Below are 25,735 nucleotides of genomic sequence, written 5' to 3'. Positions count from 1 at the left end.
CCTAAAATGCGATCGCTATCAATGATAGCCAAGCAAAGTGGCTCTAAATACAGTGCAAAAAGCAGGGGTGAGAGCGGGCAGCCCTGTCTTACCGATGAACGTACTGCGATGCTGTCAGTCAGTTCACCATTCACTATAATACGGGTCGTGCAGTTTGCATACGCCATTTTAACACCCTCCACTATGACTTCACCAAGGTTAGAATGCTCCAAAATGGAAAAAAGAATTTCGTGAGAAACACGGTCAAAGGCTTTCGCCAAATCTAACTGCATCATGGCTATCTGACCACCGAGTGCATCAACACATTCTAGTACGGTTCTTGCGACATGTATATTCGTGGCAATGGATCGACCCTTGATGCCGCACGTTTGATGAGACCCAACCAATTTCTTTATTACGCTTTGCAGTCGCTTTGCTAAAACCTTCATGTACACCTTGTAGTCAACATTGGTGAGGCTAATCGGTCGATATGACCCCACCAACAGTCGTTTCTCCGGATCATCTGACTTGGGTATTAGAACAATGTGCGATGTAGAGAAAGACAATGGAACAGTATTACGTTCATAAACTTCATTGATTACACAGAGCATAAACTGAGCCGCATACTGCTGAAAAGTTTTAAAGAATGCGGCGCTTAGACCATCCGGCCCAGGGGCCTTCCCAGGTGTCAGGTCATCTATTGCAGATACTATCTCCTGCAACGTTATCGGTGTTTCTAGGCGCGCTTTACTTTCGTCATCCAGTGCAGGCATCAGACTTAGAAAATCTGTTCGAAAGCCGCCTACAGTCTCAAGCTTAGCGCTAAGCAGTTCTTCGAAGTGCTCTGTTACCGCACGCTGAATATCTTTAGCATCTTCAGTGATATGGCCGGCATATCTTATACTCCTTATTTCTTTCTGGCAGGCGTATCTTTTCTCGTCTGCTAGCGCTCGTTTTGTCGGTACTTCTCCAGCCCAAAGTTTTTCCGCCCTTGCACGTATAACAGCCGCTGTGTATCTTTCACTGTAGATTGTTTCCAACTCACTTTTTATCTCTCGTATTTTACTGGCGAAATGCCCTGGCACCGTACTTTCCATGCTAAAAAAAACTGAAGTTGTTCATTCAGTTCTTTTTCTTTCTCTTTATGCCGCACCTTACTGCTCTTTTCTATGGATTTCAATTTGACCCACTCTTTGAAGCTGTCCGATGCCGCTGCAAAACTTACTGGTCGCATAGCCAGACGACTTTCAAACTCGGTCTTAACTTCCGTAAGGAACTCTTCATCGGCGAGAAGTTTGGCATTCAGTTTCCATAGGTACCAGTTAAACCGCGATTTCTTTCCTGCCCTACCGAACACTGCACTCACGAGACAATGATCGCTGAAAGACACAGGTTTGACCTCATATGCAGTACATAGGGAAACAAGATCAACCGAGGCATACACCCTGTTCAATCGAGCATGGCTATCTCGCTGAAAGTGCGTGAACTCTGTTTGGTTTCCAGTGGAGAACACACTACCAACATCCTCAAGGCCGTATTCATGCACAAGTGCATTCAACTGCTCGGAGCTTCTGTCTCTTCGAGGTTTACACTTCGCCGCTCGGTCCACAGCTGCGCACACACAGTTGTAGTCCCCAAGTACAAGCAAGATTTTGTCGACCTTCAACCACGATTCAATAGACTTAAAAAACAATTCACGTCCGCGTTCTGAATTGGGAGCATACAAACACAACACGCCAGCATAAATTACAGTAGGTAAAATCAGTAACCAAAAGCCGACCACTTGGACAGGCAAAAACGGTCTCTACGCTTACTCCCAGCGTGTTACGTATAAATAAAAGGCATCCACCCGATACACCAACAGAATGACATACACACACATAAAAGTTTGTTTGAAAAGAAGCCACCATACGGTCAGTGCTTTCTTGGCTCTCAATCTTTGACTCTTGCACAGCTGCTACATCTATATCATTATCTAAAAGGAGGCGACTGAGCTGGCATTGTCGCCTTCTCGCTCCCAGCCCTCTGACATTCAAAGTAGCTACGTGTAACGGCGAATTGAGCTTGAGAGTCATGTATTAGCGAGAGATGCCCGTACCCGCATGGTGCCTACCTTCATGATAGCGTGGCCTCCGCTTCTGAAGAACAGTGGCATATGTGTGCATGTATTGTCCTCCCAGCAGAACGTCGGGCTGCATACAAACGAAGTCCAAGCACCGTCTGTCATTTTTGCTCACACACGCCCCGCTTGGTTGCAGAATGTTCCTGACGCTGGTCGGTAGGCAGCCGACCCACAAATCGTTCAGGACACCACAAAACCTACGGAGGCGGTTTCCCCGCCTGCCGCGTGTCGGCCGAGAAGTTCGGCTTCGGTCTTAACGTTGCTCTTCGGATGCCCGAAGTTTTCGGCGGCGGCTCACTACAAACACCGCCTGGCAGCTGAGTCCCCTCGACGCTTTCCTCGTGTGGACGTTTCGCGGCAATAAAGGCTGCTGTCTCCGGCCCAACCTCCATGGCATCAGTACAGGGAGGCTCAGTACTGAGATGCTCCTCAGCGTCAGAAAAATTGATTACATCTTCTGATGCTTCCTTTGACGCGCCTTCATGGTCCTGTGACGGATCTTGCAAGGCTTACCGAGTTTTATTCTCTTCACTGGGCACCGTCACCTTATGCTTTGTTAAAACAGTCATGGAAGGCGCGTGCTGTTTTGTTGACTGACCTCTAATGTCAGCAGCCTCCTCCGCATCCACCTCGTCCATTATTAACTCCGACGAGTCTTCGCTGGTCCCAGGTCCGGCAATGCTAGCGTAGGTACGAGCACACTGGCTGTCTTCATGCCCGAACCGTCGACAGGTTCCGCAGCGAGGAACCCGGCACTCTTTGCGGATGTGACCCGTACTCCGGCAGCGTAGGCACAGCGGGGGTTTGCCTGGCACAATAACGAGCGCCAGCTCCCCACTAACATTCAGCTGATGCGGCAGGTCGTCGAGCTTCATGCCAGCTTTCAGCTTCAGCGTGAAGAGTCTAGTAGTTGAGCCCTTTTCTAACATACCTTTAACTCGCCAGCGCTCCCGTGTAACTTCGGACACCTTTCCGTACGGCGCAAAGGCAGCACGAACATCCTCGTCTGGCACGTTGTGTAGCAGCCAGTGAAGTTTCAGCCGCACATCCTGGTTCGCCGGGTCAATTACCAAGCAGCGACCGTTTTTCACACACAACTCGCCTACACTAACAAGCTTGGTCACCTCTTCAGAATCCTTGAGAGTGACAGCCCAGACGTGGCTCATCCTATACGCCCCCATCGCAACAACATCGGGGATCAGCGAATGCTGTGCCAAAGCGTCGCGGAAATCTTCCACCCGGTACGGGCGGGCCCTGATATCGGCATGCAAAAAAACCGTATTCAAAACAAACCGACCTGTTGGCAGTGCAGGCAAAACAACTTGATAAGTACTATCCTGTTCAGCAGTCCTGTTACCGCGGCCTGACATGGCCGCTGAAGCCGCTCCTGAGGAGCCCTGCATCCTGCGTTCGTTCACTGGCGTGGCCGGAAGCAGAATCCCCATCTTTTTTTTCACAAACACTTACGGTAACGCACTCAAAAGTTTAATTTAAAGCATCTCAGAAATTGTAAACGAAGAAAGCGAGCCTGCCAGGATTCGAACCTGGAATCTTCTGATCCGTAGTCAGACGCGTTATCCGTTGCGCCACAGGCCCGAGACAAAGGAAGTGCCTTTCATAACGCATCCAAGCGTTGATGTTATAGCACCTATGGAACGGACAGAAAAACGTGATCCTGTCAGGATGTGAACCTGCAATGTTCAGATTCGTAATCAGACCGGTTATTCTTTGCGTCACAGGAGTCAGACGAAGGGAGTGTGTCTTCATTATCTTTTTTTCACAAACACTTACGGTAACGCACTCAAAGGTTTAATTTAATGCATCTCAGAAATTGTAAACACAATAAAGCGAGCCTGCCAGGATTCGAACCTGTAATCTTCTGATCCGTAGTCAGACGCGTTATCCGTTGCGCCACAGGCCCGAGACAAAGGAAGTGCCTTTGATAACGCATCCAAGCGTTGATTTTATAGCACCTAAGGAACGGACAGAAAAAAGTGATCCTCTCAGAATGTGAACCTGCAATGTTCAGATTCGTAATCAGACCGGTTATTCTTTGCGTCACAGGAGTCAGACGAAGGGAGTGTGTCTTCATTATCTTTTTTACACAAACACTTAGGGTAACGCACTCAAAAGTTTAATTTAAAACATCTCAGAAATTGTAAAAACAATAAAGCGAGCCTGCCAGGATTCGAACCTGGAATCTTCTGATCCGTAGTCAGACGCGTTATCCGTTGCAGGACCCCCTTTTTTTTTCTTTATTGCCGACTTTGACATTTGAAAGTAAAATCAGAAATACAGTGCATAAAATGGGTAAGCCAGGCTTCGGCAAACACGGATTAAAATTCTCTCAGCGACACCAAAACATCAAGCAAGGTAATCCATTCTGGTGGATCAGGGAGTGCTCGGTAACACTCTCTTAGTGAAACGACACTTTCAACAAAATGCTCGCGAACAGGACGCACGACAAGATCAGCATGTTCAAATTGCATCCTCGTTTTCCATACTGAGTGCAGGCCCAGAAGCATAATCAAATCATATGGTATATCCTGTGATGTTTCTATCGGCAAGAACCTTATTCCATATGGATCGAGTGGTAACTGTTTCTTAAGCGTGCACTGTAAAACATCCCAGTGAAATATTGGGTCCCAGCAGTCAAGAAAAACATGCTTTATTGTTTCAGGTTTTTTGCATAAAAAACAATTGGTAGTCCAGGGTATGAAGATGCCTTTGCTATGAAGCCATGTCTTAACGGGTAGCGTGTTAGTGTGCAATTCAAAGAAAAAAGTTTTGACTGAAGATATTACCGGCATTCTTTTAACTCTTTTAAGGACGTCTTGTCCGGGGCCTCTACGGTATGGCAAACGGTACAATGGCTGGGGAAGCATGATGTCAGTGAGGTCTCTATAGAGTTTCTTCTTGATGACATTGCACAGATATTCATGAGAGAAACGCACATTTAACAACCTATAAGCAAGCATAATTTCACGCAGATATCCAGTCACGGCACCGCACATATTTTGACATGACGACACCACGAACCCTGGAAGGCGTCTGCTGAGCCTGACTTGAATCACTGTCCGGAGAAATGGATTGTTTTGGTCGCGTAGAAAAGTAAAGCGCGATACAACATGGCGCATAAATAAATGCACAAGCCCTAGTCCTCCCTTCTTGGCAGGAAGAAAAAGATCGGTTCGACTTGTTCTCTCCCATGTCGAAGGCCAAATGAACACAGCAAAAACACGGTGAATTTTTTGTACACTGATCCTCATGGCACCCAACACATTCATTACATATCAGATCTTAGATACAAGGAAAAGATTGCAGTTTGCGGCTCGGGAAAACATCGACAATTGCCTTCCTTGCCACGCGTGAACCTTTTCTTTTGTAGACAACGCTTGGTTAGCCCAATATGGTTCTGGGTCGCGATAGGCATCAAGCGGTACACCAAGATAACGTTTAGGAACAGATGCCCAATTGAGCCGACAAAAATTGTCCGACGTGGTTTCCCAGTCTCCATGCCAAAAGCCATGACTCTTTTCTCAGTTTATCTAGGCCCCGGTGCACTCACAAAATTGTTGTACAATAGTTGTGGCATGCTGAATACTGTCTCTGTCGGAGCAAAAAATGGCGGTATCATCGGCGTAAGCCAAGATTTTAACATGGGCCGCCTGCAGTCTATAACCTGTTATAAGTTGGCTATTTGCAATGGCCAAACAGAGTGGCTCGAGGTAAACAGCGAAGAGCAAGGGTGACAGCGGACATCCTTGCCTCACGGACGACAAAACTGGCAGGCTGCCAGTGAGTTCTCTGTTTACTATGACTCGCGTTGAGCAGTTCGTGTAGGCAATTCTCACTCCCTCGGTTATAGCAGTACCGACGTTCGAATGCTCCAAAACGCATAGCAGAACTTCGTGCGATACACGGTCGAGCGCCTTCGCCAGGTCGAGCTGCATCATAGCCACGCGGTCACCAAATGCATCGCAACACTCAAGAATACTCCGAGCAACATGGACATTAGTTGCTATACTTCTGCCTTTTATGCCACAAGTCTGGTGCGGTCCAACTAAAGTTGTTATCACTGATTGCAAGCGTTTGGCCAGAGCTTTCATAAAAACCTTGTAGTCTACGTTGGTAAGAGTGATCGGACGATAGGACCCTACCAACAAACGTTTATCCGCATCATCACTCTTTGGTATGAGCACAATGTGCGAAGTTGTAAAACACAAGGGAACTCTTTTTATTTCGTAAGCTTCATCCAGAACCTTATGCAACAAGCGGGCTGCCTTCGTTCTGAAAACTTTGTAAAAAGCCGCTCCTAGACCGTCATGCCCGGGTGTTTTACCTAGGGCGAGGGCGTCGATTGCGCATTCTATTTCGCCCTCAGTAATTGGCTACTCCAGTTGCTTCTTGACCGTTTCATCGTTGCGCCACAGGCCCCAGACAAAGGAAGTGCTTTTGGTAACGCATACAAGCGTTGATTTTATAGCACCTAAGGAACGGACAGAAAAAAAGTGATCCTCTCAGGATGTGAACCTGCAATGTTCAGATTCGTAATCAGACCGGCTATTCTTTGCGTCACAGGAGTCTTTTTTTTTCTTTATTACCGACTTGGCAACTACAAAGAACGATGAAAAGTCGCATGGAATTAAAAACACAAGTCACTTTCTGACAGGTTTCTTGTGATAGAATGGATAAGGTGACATGAGCTTGTCCAAGACTGGCAGCCATTCCGGGGGTTCAGATTGCCCTCCGAAAACATCACGCGTGTACATTACACTTTCAACAAAATACTGATGGGCTGGGTGTACGACAACATGCTCATGGCGAACATCCATCCGCGTTCTCCATATGCTGTTAATGCACAAAACCATTAATAAATCACTGGGCACTTCTCCTGGCTGGGTGCATGGAAGGTAGCGTATGCCAAACGGCGTTATTGGTAAGTTCTTTTTAATAGTACGCTGTAGCACGTCCCACAAAAAAACCGCATCGTGACAATCAAGGAAAACATGCTCTATGGATTCCAGCTTTTTGCAAATTAAACAGTCAGCAGACCAAGGCACGAAAAGGCCTTTGCTTTCCAGCCATGGCTTCACCAGGAGAGTGCCGGTATGCAATTGAAGAAAGAAAGATTTAGCGGACGATCTGATGGGCATTCTTTTCACTCTTTTCAACACGTCCCACTCCGGACCCAAAGCATATACAGCGCGATATAGACGCACAGGTAAAAAGGTTTCCAATAAATCTTTGTACAGCCGCTTTCGCGTAACAGTAAACATACACTCATTTGAAAAATCTCGCCTGCACTATTTGGAAGGACGCGACAACTTCGCGAAGAAAAGCACTTAGAGCCATTGGCCCTGTAGACATAGTCGAAACTACATATTCCGGCAGTGAATCACGCAATCGCACTTGGATTACCGTTCTAAGAAAAACATCGCTTTGTTCGCGCAAAAAAAAAGAACCTGGTTGCAATCTGCTTTAAGTATAAATGTGACAATCCCAGTCCACCATTATGCACCGTATGAAACAAATTACATCGACTGGTACGCTCCCATGTTGAAGCCCACACAAACGTGGCAAATACCCTATGCAGTTTTTGAACAAAGATTCTTGACATAGATAACACTTGCAGCATGTAAAAAATTTTTGCAACTAGGAACATATTGCAAACGGTAGCTCTTGCGAACACAGAAAAGTTATGTCCTCCCCATTTGTTTGTTTGGGTTTTCACTTGCTCAACTTCACCGGCCCAACATTCCTTGCTTTCACGCTAATGCTTTAGTGGCACACCAAGGTAATGTCCTGGCGTTATTGTCCATTGCATACTGGAGAACAGTTCAGGCGCGTATTGCCAGTTTCAGTGCCAAAATCCTAAACACTTTGCCCAACTAATTTCACTTCCACTTGCAGTGCAAAAAGCAGTGGCTTCTTTTACAACTTCTTGCACGCTCTCATGGTCAGTACAAAAAACCGCAATATCGTCCGCGTATGCTAAAACCCGAACTTCACTTTGAAAAAATCTATAACCGCGTATGTTTGGCCTTGTAAGCAATCTTAAACAGAAAGGCTCCAGATAAAGCGCAAACAAAAGGGGAGACAGAGGACAGCCCTGCCTTACTGACTACTGGACAGGTATACGATCCGTTAAATGCTTATTCACGACCAGTCTCGCTGAACAGCACTCGTAAACCATTTTCACGCCATTTGTAATCACGGAACCAGCACTGACATACTCTAAAACAGAGAACAAAATTTCATGTACCACTTTGTCAAATGCTTTGTGGAGGTCTAATTGCATCATGGCTACGTGGTCATGCATCGCGTCACAACATTCGAGAACACTCCTTGCTGCGTGTATATTAGTAAAAATGGTCCTTCCTTTTATACCGCATGTCTGATGCGGGCCTACAAGAGAAGTAATTACACGTTGGAGTCGTCGCCCTAATACTTTCATGTAAATTGTATAGTCAACATTCGTTAGACTTATAGGACGGTAAGACGCTACAGACTGAAGCTTAACAGGGTCATCTGTTTTCGGGATTAGTACAACGTGTGACATTCGAAAAGACGGAGGAGGTACGTTCTTTTCGTAGCATTCACTAATAACTCTTTCCAGTAAAACAGCCATTTCAGTTGGAAAGGCCTTGTATATGGCAGCACCAAAACCATCTGGTCCGGGTGACTTATTGGAATTTAATTCCCCGATAACGGCCTCAATTTCCTCGGAAGTAATACTTGCTTCAAGTGTCTGCGCCACTTCGTCTTCTACTCTTGGCATCAGCGACAAAGTCTTTTCTGAAGCGTTCAATGTCCGGTGTTCTCAGGCTAAACAATTCCCTGTAAAATTCTACAAACGCCCGTTCAGTCGTTTTCTTTTCCGAGGTAACTACGTTCTGATAGCAGATTTCTTTTATCTCTTTTGACACTGCGTACCGTTTTTCATCACTAAGTGCCCTTTTCGTGGGCGTCTCTCCGAGCCACAATTTTTCGCTGCGTGCCCTTATCACCGCACCGCGATACTTCTCTTCGTCTATCACCTCAAGTTTGGTTTTTATCTTTTTTATATCTTGGGCGAACAAGCCAGGCTTAACGCTCTCCATGCTAAGCATGTATTCAAGTGTGCTTCGAAGTTCTTTTTCTTGTTCTCTTTCTTTACGTCGGAGAGTGCATGCTCGGTCAATAGCAGCTATCTTTATATCGCACTTAAACTGCTCCCATGCTTGTATAAAATTAGAGTCATTTTGCAACATATGCGTAATATATTCTTTCACTTTAGTGGTAAACTCTTCATCCAGCAGCAGCTTTTCATTAAATTTCCATAGCTCCCAATTGAACTTTGTGGCCTTACTTTTCATGCCTAGAGTAATCATTACGAGGGAGTGGTCACTAAAGCTCATGGGAAGTGTTTGATATTCCGAGCACAAGGGCACACAATCAATAGGAACATATATTCGGTCCAACCTTGCATGACAGCTACCTTGAAAGTGCGTGAACATTGCTTGGCCTTCATGCGTCAGTATACAGCCAGCATCTTCAAGCTCTGCCTCATTAACAGAGTCAATAAGTAACTCTGCACTCTTGTCACGAAGGACACGGTCTGTTGTTCTATCTTCCGGTCTACAGACACAGTTGAAGTCTCCAAGCAGGAGAACACGCCTCTCATGTATTAGGAAGGATTTAATATAGTGAAAAAACTCTTCGTGCTCAGACTTTCTAGTAGGCACGTAAACACAGATCACTCTCCAGTCCAATCCAGAAAAACTGAAATCACATATCAAAAGCCGACCACTCTCACACGAGAACACAGACTGTACGCACTCTATGCAATTTCGAATGAAAATGACACATCCCCCCGATCTTCCAACCGCATGGCAAACGCAAACACTATATCTAGAACGATATATTTCAGCCATTTTATCTGTTTGTTGTTCGCTTTCCATTTTGCTCTCTTGAACTGCTAGCACATCAATTTCATTTTCCAGCAGAAGGCGGTTCAGCTGCTGTTGTCTCCTACGCGTTGACAGCCCCCTCACATTTAGCGTGGCTACGCGCAAGCTAGTAGATAAATTGGTCGCCATCTCAAGAAATTATAAATCGCGAAACATTTCACTCACATCTCTTCTGCAGAAAGACAGCATTGCGGTTCAACTGTTGCATGGGTTGACCATTATTTCGTTTTGGCGAGTCTGTCCATCGTTCCAAGCGCTGCTCCCGATCATGGACCGGGCTTGCGACGTCTCGACCGAAAAGGGTACCCCCGCTATGGCGGAGGCACAGGTGACACAGTTCTCCGGTCTGGAGGCACGTTTGGCCTTGGCTTGAAGGACGACCGGCGAAGGGGGGCCGCCTTCAGTGGATGCTGTCCGTTTTCCGCTCCTCCTTGCGTTGATCCCTCGTTGACACTGTCTTCATGCACACGCTTCACAGGCAAGGTAGAAGCAGCTGGCATCTCAGCTTCAGTGTCTCCCTGTTCCTCACTGTGTTGCGTAAACGAAGCTGGGCTTGCAGCACTGGAATTGCCGTTTTCTTTCGAGGGTGTCTCGGTCCCAGCGACATTCGACAACGGAACTATCAAATCTGATTCACCGTGTTCTTTAGGGGCAGGGGTCTTCTCAGAGGATTGCTCCTTCTGTTCTGCCTCCTCAGTGATTCCACTGCTCGCTTCCTCGGCGTCCACTGCGTCCATCAAGTGCTCGCCTGCCACTTCACTCGGCACGGGGCCTGCAACGTTGGCATACGTGCGCACACACTGGGACTCTTCATGGCCGTAGCGACGACACAGCCCGCAGCGCGGCACACGACACTCACGCCGTATATGTCCTTTCCCGCGGCACCGGAGGCAAAGTGGGGCTCTGCCTGGGACGTGGACGAGTGCGACGTCCTCGGCGGCCCGAAGCTGATGCGGCAGGTCCTCAATGGTCACGCCCACTTTGAGCTTCAGCGTGACCGTTCGCGTCGTTGAAGCCTTGTCGACACATCCTTGCACTTTCCACTTTTCTCTTGATATTTCCGTAACTTTTCCAAAAGCCGCCAACGCCGCTCGCACATCATCGTCGTGCACGCCGTGAAGCAGCCAGAAAAGTTTTAGCCTGATGCCTTGGTTACAGGGGTCAATGACCACGCATGGGTGCTCCTTCACTTCAAAAGCTTCGGCTTGCAAAATCTTCGCTTTCCCCTCTTCACCTTTAAACGTTACCGCCCACACATGATTCATTTGATATGCCCCGAGGGCAACCACTTCCGGCAAAAGTGAAAGACGAGCGAGGGAGTCTCGAAAGTGCTCCACCCGGTACGGCCTGGCTTTTATGTCGCCATGCAAAAAAACAATATGCAAAACACTCGAACCTGTAGGCAGATGCGGCAGAACCAGTTCATAATCCTTGGCAGGCCTTTCCGTACTCCTGATACCACGGCCCAACTGGGCCGCTGAATCCGCTCCTTGGGAGCACATGATACACACGTCCGTCACGCTCGGTGGCCGGAAGTAGCTTGCGTCACAGGAGTCAGACGAAGGGAGTGTGTCTTCAATATCTTTTTTTCACAAACACTTACGGTAACGCACTCAAAAGTTTAACTTAAAGCATCTCAAAAATTGTAAAAGGAAGAAAGCGAGCCTGCCAGGATTCCAACCTGGAATCTTCTGATTCGTAGTCAGACGCGTTATCCGTTGCGCCACAGGCCCCCTTTTTTTTTCTTTATTGCCGACTTGGACATTCAAAACAAGACGATGAACAATACAACGTGCCAGCACACTTTCGCGTGACACGGCGGGTTAAAACTTTTTCAGTTTTACCAAACTGTCAAGCACATGAATCCATTGTGGCTGCTCGGGGAGTGTCATATGCACTTCCCTGAACCGCACAACACTGTGTATGAAATGTTCTCGTTCAGGATTGACTTGTATATCTGCATTGTTAAACTGCATTCTGGTTTTCCACAAGCTGTGGAGGCCCAGGAGCATTATTGTATCAAAGGGAAACTCCTCTGTATTAGGAAAAGGTAAAAATCGTATGCCATATGCATCTAGAGGTAGCTCTTTTTTTAAAGTTCTCTGAAGCACATCCCAGAAAAAAATGGCATCTCAACAGTCCAAAAACACGTGTTCTATCGTCTCTGGTCTGTTACACAAGAAACAGTTTGTTGACCAAGGGACGAACAGGCCTTTAGCGTGCATCCCTATTTTGACTGATAATGTGCTAGTGTGGAGTTTAAAGAAAAATGATTTGACTGGTGGTGATATTGGCATCTTCTTAACTCTCTTGAGTACATCATCTCCTGGGCCTGGACAGTGCGACAAACGGTATATCGGTACAGGAAGCATTGTGTCCACTAGGTCCGCATACAATTTTTTCCGCTTAACATTGCACAAATACTCCATGGAAAAGCGCACATGCAGCAATCTGTACGCGAGCACCACTTCTCGCAAGTACCCTCTTACTGTACCACCTACATTGAGACACGAACTGACAAGAAAATTAGGAAGGAGTCGACCAAGCCGAACTTGGATTACTGTTCTGAGGAAACATCATTTTGGTCACGAAGGTACATGAAACGCGAGACAACTTGTCGCAAAAATAAATGCGCCAGACCAAGCCCTCCTTTTTGTACGGAAAGAAACAAATTTGTTCGGCTCGTCCTTTCCCAGGTCGACGCCCAAATGAAAACGGCAAAAACACGGTGAAGTTTTTGTATGTTTGTCCTCGAAGCACTGAGCACATTCATCACGTACCACACTTTAGCAGTAAGGAACAGATTACATATAGTGGCACGCGAGAACATGGACATCTGCCTTCCTTGCCACGCATCACTTTTTTCCTTGGTCCTCGATGCTTGGTCATGCCAGTACGGATCTGGGTCCCGGTAAGAATCAAGGGGCACTCCTAGATACAATGCTGGAGTGGAGCGCATCCGAGAATAGTGTTCGGGTGTGACCTCCCAGCCACCATGCCAGAAACCGCAGCTTTTTTCCCAGTTTATCTGGGCACCTGTGCAGCTGCAAAATTTCTGTACTACATTCGTCACCTCACAAATACTTTCTCTATTTGCACAAAAGACAGCGAAGTCGTCGGCATAAGCCAGGATTTTCACATGCACTGATTGTAGCGTGAATCCCGTTATGCATTCGTTATTCCGGATGGCCAAGCAAAGCGGTTCAAGGTAGGCTGCGAATAACAATGGCGACAATGGACAACCCTGCCTCACAGAAGATCGCACTTGGAGGCTTTCAGTGAGTTCTCCATTCACAACAATCCGTGTGGTACAGTTTTTGTATGGCATTCTAACGCCCTCTAATATTATTCGGCCGACATTTGCATGATCTAATACGGCAAACAGAACATCGTGAGAAACGCGATCAAAGGCTTTTGCCAGGTCTAGTTGTATCATCGCCACTCGGTCATCAAATGAGTCACAGCATTCTAGTATGGATCGTGCCACGTGTATGTTAGTAGCGATACTTCGCCCTTTTATGCCGCATGTTTGGTGTGTGCCTACGAGCGTTGTTATAACACCCTGCAATCTTTTCGCTAGCACCTTAATGAAAATTTTGTAGTCGACGTTGGTGAGGCTTAACGGGCAATAAGACCCCACCAACAGGTGCTTATCAGGGTCATCGGTTTTAGGAATTAGCACTATGTGGGATGTTGTGAAAGACAGCGGAACACGTTTTTTCTCATAGCTTTCGTCAACAACCTTCAGCAGAGCCTGGGCTATTGCCGGTTTGAACACTTTGTAGAAAGCTGCACCCAGTCCGTCAGGGCCAGGGGCTTTACCTGCTGGCAGGGCATCTATTGCATCCTAAATTTCTTTCACGGAAATCAGCTGCTCAAGCCGTGTTTTAACTTCTTCCTCAAGTTTCGGCATAAGTGGAAGGAATTCACTACAGAAGCCCCGTTCAGTTTTTGCGACTGACAAAGCATATCTGCGAAATGATCACTGATTGCGTTCTTGATTACACTACTGTCTGTACTTGGGAGGGAGTTGCGCCACAGGCCCGAGACAGAGGAAGTGCTTTTGGCAACGCATCCAAGCGTTGATTTTGTAGCACCTCAGGAACGAAGAGAAAAAAAGTGATCCTCTCAGGATGTGAACTTGCAATGTTCAGATCCGTAATCAGACCGGTTATTCTTTGCGTCACAGGAGTCAGACGAAGGGAGTGTGTTTTCATTATCTTTTTTTCACAAACACTTACGATAATGCACTCAAAGTTTAATTAAAAGCATCTCAGAAATGCTAAAAAACACGGAAACGAGAATGCCAGGATTCGAACCCGGAATCTTCCGATCCGTAGTCAGACGCGTTACCCGTGGCGCCACAGGCCCGAGACTGAGGGAGCGCTGCTAATAATGGACCCAATTATTCATTTTGTAGAATCTCAGGAATAGGTAAATAAAGCGAGCATGTCAGAATTCGAGCCTGAAGTCTTCTGATCCATTGCCAGACGCGATATACGCTTCGTCACAGGCTTTTTTCTTTATTGCAATGACCACACAAAACGAATTGACGGTGAAGAACGCCGACCAAATAAGAAAAAAAAAATACCCTTTGCCCCCACAATAAGCGAAACCTTGGCGCGCATTATGCACACCTTCAAAGTCCATGTAGCCCACGCTCCTACAGGAAAACTGCGACATGCATTGAAACGTCAAACGCCCCCCTCCCTAGGAAAAATACTCCAGCGTAGTGTACAAAATTCCTTGTTCCGACTCTGACTACGTATACATTGAAGAACATATATAGTAACGTCGTAAAAACAAAAAAGTGGATTAAAATGTATATCGTCGAGCTCGCCGTATCTTCAGACCGCGACATCGACTGGGGCCAGGTACAAGTGCTGACAACCTAAAAGAAGCTAAGTCCTCGCTTGCACCTGGAATCATTAATCATTCAAACTACCAGTCACACCCTCAACCACAACGGTATAAATCTCAACCCAGTCTGCGCACGCTCCCTGAGCCCTCTTTTTTGAAAAGTAGTATTGCGCTCTTAATTTTCGAGACAAGCAACAATAAGCAGTAGAAAAATAAGCAATTAACTGCATAATTAATTTAATATATAGGCAATAGCATTAACCAGTTAGCACTGTTAAGGTGTTACCTATTGACGTTATATATGCATACTGCTTCCATCCAACCTTCTGTATAGCTTCTTTCAGCATGTTGTGAATAAGAGCAAGCAGGTGACAGACATGAGAGAGAATGGCAATAAGCACATGAAAAGTAGCCCCAAGGAATAAAAATGAACCTGGACATGAAGTTCCCACCCTAAAGAGAAACATTCACTTGACTGGCAATATTTCACCCTCACTTGACAAAATTTTCTTTTATTCCGCGGCTTTCGAATTCATAACATGTTAAATAGTGATAAAACAAAGTTGTAGTGAACATAAGCCGTTATAATTCTTCCTTTTTCAAAATTTCAACAATTAGTTATGCAATGCACTTCTTTCCACAATCTTTTTCTTATAGGTATTTTATATTTAGTGTATTAATGAATTCTTTTCATAACTTGTCCTGCACTACGATTATGACGTGCAAGACAGTTTCCAGCTGCAAACTAATACATAAAAAACGCGGACACAGGCGACAGAGTTTCACACACACGAACGATGCTCCTGTTTTCACTTTCTAACTTTTGTTTTTTGTTGTTTATTTAATAATATTGCCGCTGAGAACAGGGCAAGATGTAACTAAACGACAGGGCGAAGCAGTACGAGCAGGCAGAGTTCCACACACAGCTCGCGAGGCGACTTCAGCGTCCTCTTCTTCCAGACGCCACCCAGAACACCAGGAACACCAGGTGGCATTACTCCCCTTCCTAAAAAAAGGAAAGCAGAAACTGAGCGCGAGCGATGGGCGATGCAAGCGAAAACAAAATGATCAGCACAGGAACAGAATAGATAGCGGAGGCGGGGTAAAGTGCCCTACGCGACAACGAAACAAGCGCATTACCACGTGAAATACGGCTTCATGCGGACAACGTGCACGACCTCGGAGCGTGGTTGCCGACGCGAGGGCTGCACAGTACCCGCTGGAAGGACTTCATATGTCACTTCCGTGACACGGTGCAGAACTTCGTAAGGTCCGAAGTAACGTGAAATCAGTTTGTCACACAAGCCGGGCCGACGCAGTGAGGTCCACACCCAAAATTTCTCTCCAGGATGGTATGTGACGTGTCGATGACGGAGGTTGTAGCGGCGTGCATCCGTGCCCCACTGTTGCTGAATGTGAATGCGGGCAAGTTGACGTGCTTCCTCAGCGCGCTGAGCAAACTGCTCGGCGTCTGGCGTGAGTGGATGATCATCTGTGCAGCACGGAAGCATGGCATCCAACATCGTCTGAACGTCACGTCCGTAGACCAGACGAAATGGTGTAAAACGCGTCGTCTCTTGGGTGGCCGTGTTGTAGGCATATGTGATGTTGGGGAGAATCTCATCCCAGGTTTTGTGCTGCGAGTCTGTGTACATTGCGATCATCTCGGCGATGGTTTTGTTGAGTCTCTCCGTGAGACCATTCGTCTGCGGGTGATATACAGTGGTTTTGCGGTGACTTGTATAACTAAGCTCGAAGCTCGAACATTTGTACGCCGATACCTAGCATCAGCAAAAATTGCCTTTCAATTCTGAGCAATGTTTATATTTGGATTTAAATTAGTTAATGATTCAGTTAGACACTAAATTTCAGTTAGACACTAGCATCATCAAGCATTGCCTTTTCATTGCGAGCATTTTGACACATTTGGATACCCCTTTTCGTAATTTTAAACTATTTCAATAATTTAATTGATCACCCAGACAGTCTGAATATTGTTACATTGTTATATTGTTATATTGAATATTTTCGGAACGCTAAACAACAGGTCGATAGGGCAGGGAGCTCAGCTGATCAACGGCAGTGCGTCCGGCACGAGAGTCTTTTCCAACGTCTTTCTCCTTCACTTGTGCTGTCATCTTCATCTTCTTCAGTACTGTTACAATATTCTTAATTAGCATCAAGCATTGGCTTTTCATTTTGGGCTTTTTGACACATTTGAACATCCTTTTCAATTTGCTAACTTTTTCATTTCCTTAATTAATCACTTCAATATAATGATTTCATTAAGTCATCGCCTATCACATTACAATCAACCATAAATCACTACCACCCCAAATTACTACGATACGATTTTTTTACGCACCTCCGATTATTTCCGATAAGCGTTGCCGCCAACTACATCGCCGACAGCTTCTCAGCCGAGCAAGTTGTATAAACTGTCGCCTAAAAATAACTTCCGCTGCCTGTTAAAGTTCCATGCACCAAAAGCGAGTGACCTCATAAAATACACCATACCAAGGGCAATGTTGCATTGGTCACCAGTTTCACGACGCGTTTGAAGCCACTGATTGACATTCAGTGCAGCGACCTCTTGCTGCCCACTTATATTTTTTGCCCCAGTTTAACAAGCCATTCTTTGAAGAATGATGTTAGGATGACGGATTGTAACGAGATATAAAAACACGGCTGTGAAAAATGTACAAAACCACCACCACACGCACAGGTATAATATCACTTATAGACTAATGTCAGGAGTTACCAAGGGGCTACATGCTTAGGTGACGAGTTGTACTTGACTGCTACATAACCAATTCAAAAATATATTGGCATTCCAACAGGGTACAACTTTATTCCTACAAACCCAACAGTAAATTAATCAGAGTAAAATGGGCCTAATAGTAAAGGTAATATATCTGAAGAATTCGGTATTCTTTTTTTCTTATAGGGATTAACACAGCAACGCGACACAGGCTCTGAGGGATGCCGTTGTGGACATCTCCGGAAATCTGGATCATGAGTTTTTTTTTTTTTTAGCTGGCTTCGCGCACCACATGGGAGCCACGAATTTTGCCTCCGTCGAGTAGCCGCCACCGCGGCCAGAATAGAACCTGTGTACCTGCGTTGAGTTCTTTGCTTACTGCAGAGACTGCGCTTCCCTTAGGGCTGCTATTGCGAAAAAGTTTGTAAACCGAGCAAAAAAAAAAAAAAAAAAAAGAGAGAGAAGGCCAACATGCAATGCACGGTATATCATGATTGTGTGCGAGGTGGCTTGGTTTGAGCGAATTAGGGAAACGACAATATCTATTTGTGACGACCCGTCATTATTTCAAACAAAGCGGAGCGCTTTCAAGCAATCAGCACTTACCTATAGACACTAGGCTGCCTGCAAGGTGTCGTAGCGGCACAAACTTTGCGTGCTATTGACTCGCTTCTAACAGAAATCGATTATCCGCTGCCTTCTGGACTATATAACTAGGTGTCACGATCGTCATAGCTCATTTTAACGGAGCTTCGAAATCAGGGAGCTTCCTTTTTTTTGTACGTGCGGGAGAAAGCAAGCGTGCACGGGAGTGCAGCAAAACAAACGAAGTAGTATGGCAGTAAAGCATGCAGATAAGGTGTTCAAATGGTTTCTCGAAAAGCAATGTTCCTTGTTCGGTTACGAGTAGTGAGCAAAAATGAAAAGAAAATTTATGTAATAAAAATACAGACCCATCAATGTTCAAAGCATCACTCGAAGCAATATTATGCCCTGTAACCCACTCCCTCATGTAATACCCCTTCAATGGGGCTTTTGAGGTCGAAATAAACAACAACAATAAACAATACACACGACATGAGTGCACGGAATTACAAGTTTGTGAAAATCAACATTAAATGAAAGAAAACATAATCAAGATTTTTAATTTAGTCTTCTTTGCTATAGCCCTTGTGAGTGCAAAATATTACGCAAATTAAAAAAATACAGTAGTAATATTTGCTCTAAATGTCAAGCCAGTAATAAAAAAACTTTCATACTAGCAATAAATGTATGCAGTGCGCCCTGTAACGGTATCGATACTTTGTACTCTGCAGTAACAACCCAGTTGAAAAATGACAGCTGATTCCAAATCCCAGAAGTTCTGGAAAATATATTGAATTCAATTGAATCAAAAATAGAAAATTTACCATTGTATTTGCTCCTTTAGTTGGACCAGTGGGCAATAATTGGCGTTTGGTCCAAATTCCAAATGATGGAAACTGCTCCGAGGAAAAATCCCAACCAGAAATTTTCCAATGGAATCAACTGTTTCTTTTTCGACAGTGCTAAGCTTTATCTAGTACACAACAAAGCTTCTTTCGAACACTTTATGGGTAAGTGGAACGCGCCAAGGTTGGAAAAGCGGCTCTTCCATTTAAATCAGTTATGTTCTATAGTTAATACGAGCTCGTTCCAGTTAAAAGAGGGAAAGAGGCGTCTTGTTCCAGATAAATGATCTCGAACAAGAGATTTAACTGAAACATGTGGAACCGGCAAGCGTTTATGTGGAACCAAAATTAAGAGCGTACGCTTGAGCTGGCGCTTGCAGAGTTAATCTTTCCAAATGTACAGTCTTTGTCAAAAGTATACGGACCAGGGGTTTTCCTTCTAAGCCCCGCAACGGGGCTCGTATCACAACACTGACGTTCAAAATCTTATAGATGACAAAGCTCGTCCTCATTCTGCTCTTGCTTACATTCATATTCCAGTATTGCTACCAGGCGCTGCGTTACAGGGCTTAGAAGCGAAACCCTTGGGCCGTACATTTTTGACAAAAACTGTACCATGTCATCAAGTAGAAAAACCCACTCTGGCGGCTCTGGCTGCCCTCTGAAAGTGTCACATAGGTACACAGCATTGTCAAGGAAATTTTTACGTGCTGATCGAATGTTTATATCTGCATGTCGCATCTGAATTCGCGTTTTACACAGACTGTGGAGATGAGCAGATAGTTACAAAGCAAGACACCTCATAGTTCTGCACAGACAGGAACCGGATTTCATAGGGGTGTAAAGGAATTTTTTTTATTCGCCTTTTGAAGAACGTCCAAAAGGAAGATGGCATTTCAGCACTATAAGAACACGTGCTCAATTGTCTCAGGCTTTTGCGCAACAAACAGTTCGTTCTCCATGGCACGAAGATTTCTTGATCATGCAGCCACGTTTATAACGGGAGAGTGCTGGAATGCAATTTGAAAAAGAATGACTTTGGTGCTGGTCTAACTGATATCTTAATTATTTTTAGAACATCTTCCCCCGGGGCTCCACGGTTTGGTGACAGCTAAATACGCACCGGAAGCATTACGCCCTAAGCTCCTTCTATAATTTTTTCATAGGAAAATTGCAAATGTACTCAGGGGAAAGCGCACTTTCAACATTCTGCACGAAAGAACGACCTTGCACCAAAAGCCTGTCACATTACCACGCATGTTTTCAGAAGCCACGATCCTTCCAGGGAGCAGCAGCCTTTTTAGGAGAACGGTGTGGCGACGGATGATGGATCATCACGAGGCCGCACGTTCTCTAGTTCAGACGAAATCATGTGAGCAGGACTGAGATGGCCTCGAGAGGTTAAACGGGAAATGATACATGGAATAAACACGGAATAAAGACATTGTGGAGTTGGAGCGCGCATGCTGAGTGTCGTCTGAGTTTGTCATCGCTAAAGAGTGACAAGGTGGGGTCTAGTCCAGGATTTTCGACTCAAACATGGATTCCATTGCCGTTCCGGAGGAACTGGTACAACTTCTGGTGGGCCAAACGGATGGATCAATGCTACAACGAGCGAATGCTGCCGCTCATGTGCGCGAACGCGTTATGACGTAACCTGTGCCATCCGCGAATGTGGCGGCTGTGACTGCGATGGCTGCAGTACCTTCAATCAATGTTTAAGTGCCGCGGGTTGCTCGCACAGCTACCTAAATTTAGTGGATTTAACCATCTTAGGCGCTGGAAGAGTTTTGCGGACAACTGGAGACATTTTGTCTTATCACCGGTGTCGCCTCGGACAAGACTCTAGCAGGTGGCGCCAGCCGCACTCAATGGTAGTGTGAAGTTGTGGTGGCGGTTTATGAGACATTTGCCACGTGGGACGAGTCGGTTACTGCTTTTTGCGCTAAGTTTGCCTCAATTGACGCGAAACGCCACTTAAAGAAAGAGCTCGACAGTAGGACGCAGCACCCTAAAGAAAACCTAAGAGTTCATTTGTACTACATCTGCTTTTTACGAGTGGGTCGGCGACGATGTACCCACAGTGAAAAGGTGATCCGTGTCATCCGCCAGATGTATCCGCAGCTACGAGGCCTGGCAGAGGGTATGAAGCTTGCAAAACTCGCGGAGCTGGCGAAGGTGGCGGACGGACTAATGGAGCGTGTTTGGTGCCATCGCGACCATCGTTGATAATGGCCAAGCAAAGTGGCTCAAAATAATGTGCGAAGAGCAGGGGTGAAAATGGGCAGCCTTGCCGAACCTGTGAACGTAGTACGAGACTGTCAGTGAGATCACCGTTAACTATAATACGGGCCGTGCAGTTCACGTGAGCCAGTATTACGCCCTTCGCTATCATGCGGTCACGATTAGCATGTTCCAGCAAAGAAAAAAAGAATTTTATGAGAAACCCTGTGAAAGGATTTCGCTAAGTCTATCTGAATAATTGCCACCTGACTGCCAAGTGCGTCAACACGTTGTAGTATTGATCGTGGGGCATATGTATTTGGGGCAGGGGATCGACCTTTGGTGCCAGATGTGTGATGTGGCCCAAACAAATGGGTGATTACTGTCTGCACTCGTTTTGCTAAAACCTTCATATCTACTTCGTAGCCGACGTTGGCGAGACTAATCGGTCAATATGATCCCACCAACAGACATTTCTCAGGATTATCAATCGGTATTGGGAATCAAAACCATGTGGGAGGTAGAGAAAGGCACTGGCACTTCGTTTCGTTTGCAAGCTTCGGTAATAGCATGCAGCAAAAACTTAGTCACAAAATATTTAAACATTTTAAAGAATGCACCCAATCCGTCCGGTTCAGGGGCTTTCCAACGTGGCAGGTCATCATTTGCATTTTATATCTCATGCAAGGCAATTCCAAGCGCTTTGTGATTTCGCCATCGAGTGTAGGCATACTAGTCTTAAAAGCTCTTGTCTATAGCCGTCTACTATTGCTAAGTAGGTCTTGAAAGTGAGTTGATACAGCGCGCTGAATTTGTCTAGCATCATCTATGATGTAGCCGGCATACCTTATGCTCGACTTCTTTCCGGCAAGCGTATCTATTTTCGTCTAATAGTGCTCGCTTTGTCGGCGTTTCGCCGGCCCACAATTTTTCAGACCTGGCACGTATAACGGCTGCTCTGTATCTTTCAGTATCGATTCTTTCAAACTAACTTTTCAGATCACATATTTCTTTGGTCAAATTTTCCGGCGCACTATTTTCGTGCTTAAGAAAACGCAAGCTGTCCACCCAGTTCTTTCTCTTGTTGTCACTCTTTATAACGGATCATGCTACTCCTTTCTATTGCTTTTATCTTAACCCACTCTTTGAAAACCTCCCATTCAGCTGCGACATCCTTTGGCTGCGCAGCTAGCCGTTGTCGAAATTTGGCCGTAACTTCCGTACGAAACTTTTCATCAGCCATAAGTTTTACATTTAATTTAAATAAATGCTATTGAAAGCGTGACTTTTTCTTTTTCATTTCAAAAACCGCACTCACAAAGCAGTGATCGTTGAAAGGCATAGGCTTGACATCATGCCCATAGCATAGGGGCACAAGATCGAAAGTAACATACATCCTGTCCTGTCTACCATGACTATCACGTTATAAATGCGTGAATTCTGGCTGGTCTCCAGTGGAGAACACGCTACCAACATCCTCAAGGCCATATTCACGAACCGATACATTCAACACTTCGGAGCTATTGTCTCTACGTTGTCTACACCTGACTCTGTCAGCAGCCGCGCATACACAGTTCTCTCCAAGAACGAGCAACATTTTATTGTATTTCAACAATTGGCAAGCCCCTAAAAAATTTGACACTCGCATTCTAAATTAGGAGCATACAAACACAGCACGCCAATTTAAACGGGAAAATGTGAAATCTGGAATCGAAATATGACCACTTGAACCGGCAAAGACTGCCTTGCGCTTACTCCTAGCGTGTTAAGAATAAATAGTAGGCATCCGCCCGATGCCTCAATGGAATGGCAATCACACACATCAAAATTGTTTTGAAAGACAGGGTTGATATACTCTTGTTTTTCTATTTTCGACGCTTTTGCTGTTGTGTTTCTATTTTCGACGCTTTTGCTGTTTATACCCTTCTCCAGAAATAGGCCATTAAGCAGGCATTGTCGCTTCCTTGCTCCCAGCCCTGTGCATTCAAAGTAGCTACGCTAAGTAGTGAGCTCAGCTTAAGAGTCATGGTATAAAAAACAAAAACAAAAAAGGTGCCAGCACCCGTCTAGTGTTCCTACCTATATGCTCGTGCAGTATTCTTCAATTAATACATTTGTCCTCGCAGCGTAGCGACGGGATGCATTTGAAGACATGTCCAAGCATTGTATTCCATTTCGTGAACACAAACACAGCACGGTGGCAGGAACCTCCCGACGCTAGTCGGTTGACAGCCGACTCACAGACTATTAAGGTTGGCGCAGATATTATGGAGGCGGCTTTTCCGCCAGCCGTGTGTCAGGCAAAAGTTCGGTTTTGACTTCAGCGTTGAACGTCGGATCTCAGGCGTTTTTCGGCGGCGGCTGACCACTATCCTCGCCGGGCAGCTAGTTCTGCCCGACGCTCTCCTGATGAGAACGTTTTAGCGCCGAAGCTTTCTGGCTGATATTCATTGAGTCGGTACTGAGGCACTCAGTACTGAGAGGTTCCTTGACGTCAGAAGTGTTGACGGCAGCTTTTGTCACTTCCTTCGATGTATCCTAGACGTCTTGTGAAGGAAGATGTACGACTTGCTCCGTTGTCCTATCTACATTAGGACCAGTCGCCTTTTGCTTAGTTAAAAGTTCCAGTAAGGTAACAGTGCGGGCTTGTTGGTGGTCAGCGTTTGTGTGTCCTTGTTCCTTAGTAGTGTCTTTTGTCGTGTTGCGCTCGTATTAATACATAAAGTCAGGGAGGGCGCGTCAGGGAAGACGCGTCGTTCTTCGCTACGTGCCGCGTAATGCTAGCGTTTTCCTGCTTTTTTCCTGCTTCGGCATCCTTCAAGGTGATAGCCCAGACATGGCTCATGCGATAAGCCCCCAGGGCGATAACGTTCAGGAGCAGCGAATGTTGAGCCAATGTGTCGCTGAAATTTGCGCGGTACAGGTGGGTCGTGATATCCACATGCGAAAAAAAAAAAAACGCTATTACGCTATTTAAAACGAAACGCCCTGCAGGCAGACCTAGAAAAACAACCCGGTATGCGCTTTCCTTTTGAGTACCCTTGATTTGGCGAAAAAATTTGAACGAACTATGCAGACCACATAAAAGGAAGAAAACGAGACAAGCGCCTGTGTCTCGTCTTCTTCCTTTTAGGTTGTCTGCAAGGTTCGGCGAAATTTTGTTTACTAATTCAGGGGTACTGAAAAGGAAAGTGCATACCAGGTTGTTTTGCCAGGTCTACCTGCAGGGCATTTTGTTTTAAATACCGTTTTTTTTTTTAACCAGGCATGTCGTCAGTGTATCCGCCCGCATGATATCTTAAATGTCCTGTGTTTAGAGGTGTCAACATCTCAATAAAGTGGCTAGTTTAGGCTCGTGTTGTCGTATCTGCTCTCTTCGTTTCGTCTTTTTTTTTTTTTTTGCGCATAGGCATTCATGCCATTATAAGGTTCAGGCCAAGTAACCAACTCTTGCTGAAGAACCTTTGGATGCGTTAAAAAAAGGCGTCCTTTGTCTCGGGCCTGTGGCGCAACGGATAACGCGTCTGACTTCGGATCAGAAGATTCCAGGTTCGAATCCTGGCAGGCTCGCTTTTTTTCTTGCCTATGCCTGTGGTCTTATAAACTGAACGCTTGGGTGCGTTACCAAATCCGCTTCCTTCGCGTCGGACGTGTGGCGCTACAGGATTACACTTCCGGCTACAGCTCGGTACGGACGCCACAAATACAAGACGAAAGAAGTGGTTTTCGTTTAATTTATTGCATCTCATTAGTAGGCAAAAACGAAAAGCGAGCCTGTCTGCACCCGAACCCGGAATTTTCTGATCCGTAGTCAGACGTGCTGTTCATCGCGCCACAGGGCCGAGACGGAGGTAGTGCTTTTGGTAACGCACCCAAGCGTTTATTTTGTAGCACCTCGGAGATAGGTAAAAAGAAGTGAGCAAGTGAGCATACCAGGATTCAAACCTGGAATCTTCTGACCAGCAGTCAGGAGCGTTATCCGTTGCGCCTTTTTTTGGTTTTATTGCCAGCTTAGACTCATACATCACAACACAACACAAGAAAAACGCCACTGGCGAACAATGCACTTAGCGTTGGCATGGGTTAAAACTATCAGCCAAACCTTGGCTGACGTAAAGGGGCTCAAACCACTTCATGTGCACAAGTTGCTCAATTATCGATGTCCATTCGAGTGCTGGGTACATATTCTTGTGGGTATCCACGAACCTCGCAATTTACTCGCCGAAGTAGATGTGTGGCGGCCGGGCGTCAACGTCGTCGTGTCGTGCAGATATGGAATCCTTCCATATGCAGTGCAATCCCATCAGCATCACCGCGTCGAAAGAGGCGCCTTCATCACTTTCTACGGGTAGAAAACGGATTCCTCGGGGATCTAGTGGCAGGTCTTTTTTCATTGTTCTTTGCAGTA

At 45.8% G+C, this 25,735-nt stretch overlaps 1 protein-coding gene and 4 non-coding genes across 5 annotated transcripts in view; 2 read left to right on the top strand and 3 right to left on the bottom strand.

Moving 5' to 3' along the window:
* Positions 1-25,735, top strand: part of LOC146172407 (zinc finger CCHC domain-containing protein 24-like) — a 224,113-nt gene that overhangs the window by 74,321 nt on the left and 124,057 nt on the right. The window lies entirely within an intron of this gene.
* Positions 3,625-3,697, bottom strand: TRNAR-ACG (transfer RNA arginine (anticodon ACG)). The gene has a single exon. It is a non-coding gene; the product is annotated as a tRNA-Arg (tRNA).
* TRNAR-ACG (transfer RNA arginine (anticodon ACG)) lies at positions 3,950-4,022 on the bottom strand. The gene has a single exon. It is a non-coding gene; the product is annotated as a tRNA-Arg (tRNA).
* On the bottom strand, positions 11,714-11,786 carry TRNAR-ACG (transfer RNA arginine (anticodon ACG)). The gene has a single exon. It is a non-coding gene; the product is annotated as a tRNA-Arg (tRNA).
* Positions 24,825-24,897, top strand: TRNAR-UCG (transfer RNA arginine (anticodon UCG)). The gene has a single exon. It is a non-coding gene; the product is annotated as a tRNA-Arg (tRNA).

Source organism: Amblyomma maculatum, unplaced genomic scaffold (genome assembly GCF_055883805.1).
Source record: "Amblyomma maculatum isolate TAMU_Amacu unplaced genomic scaffold, ASM5588380v1 scaffold_13, whole genome shotgun sequence".
Lineage (NCBI taxonomy): Eukaryota > Metazoa > Arthropoda > Arachnida > Ixodida > Ixodidae > Amblyomma > Amblyomma maculatum.
The sequence above is the reverse complement of the archived record's forward strand: the minus strand, read 5'-3'. Positions and strand labels throughout refer to the sequence as shown.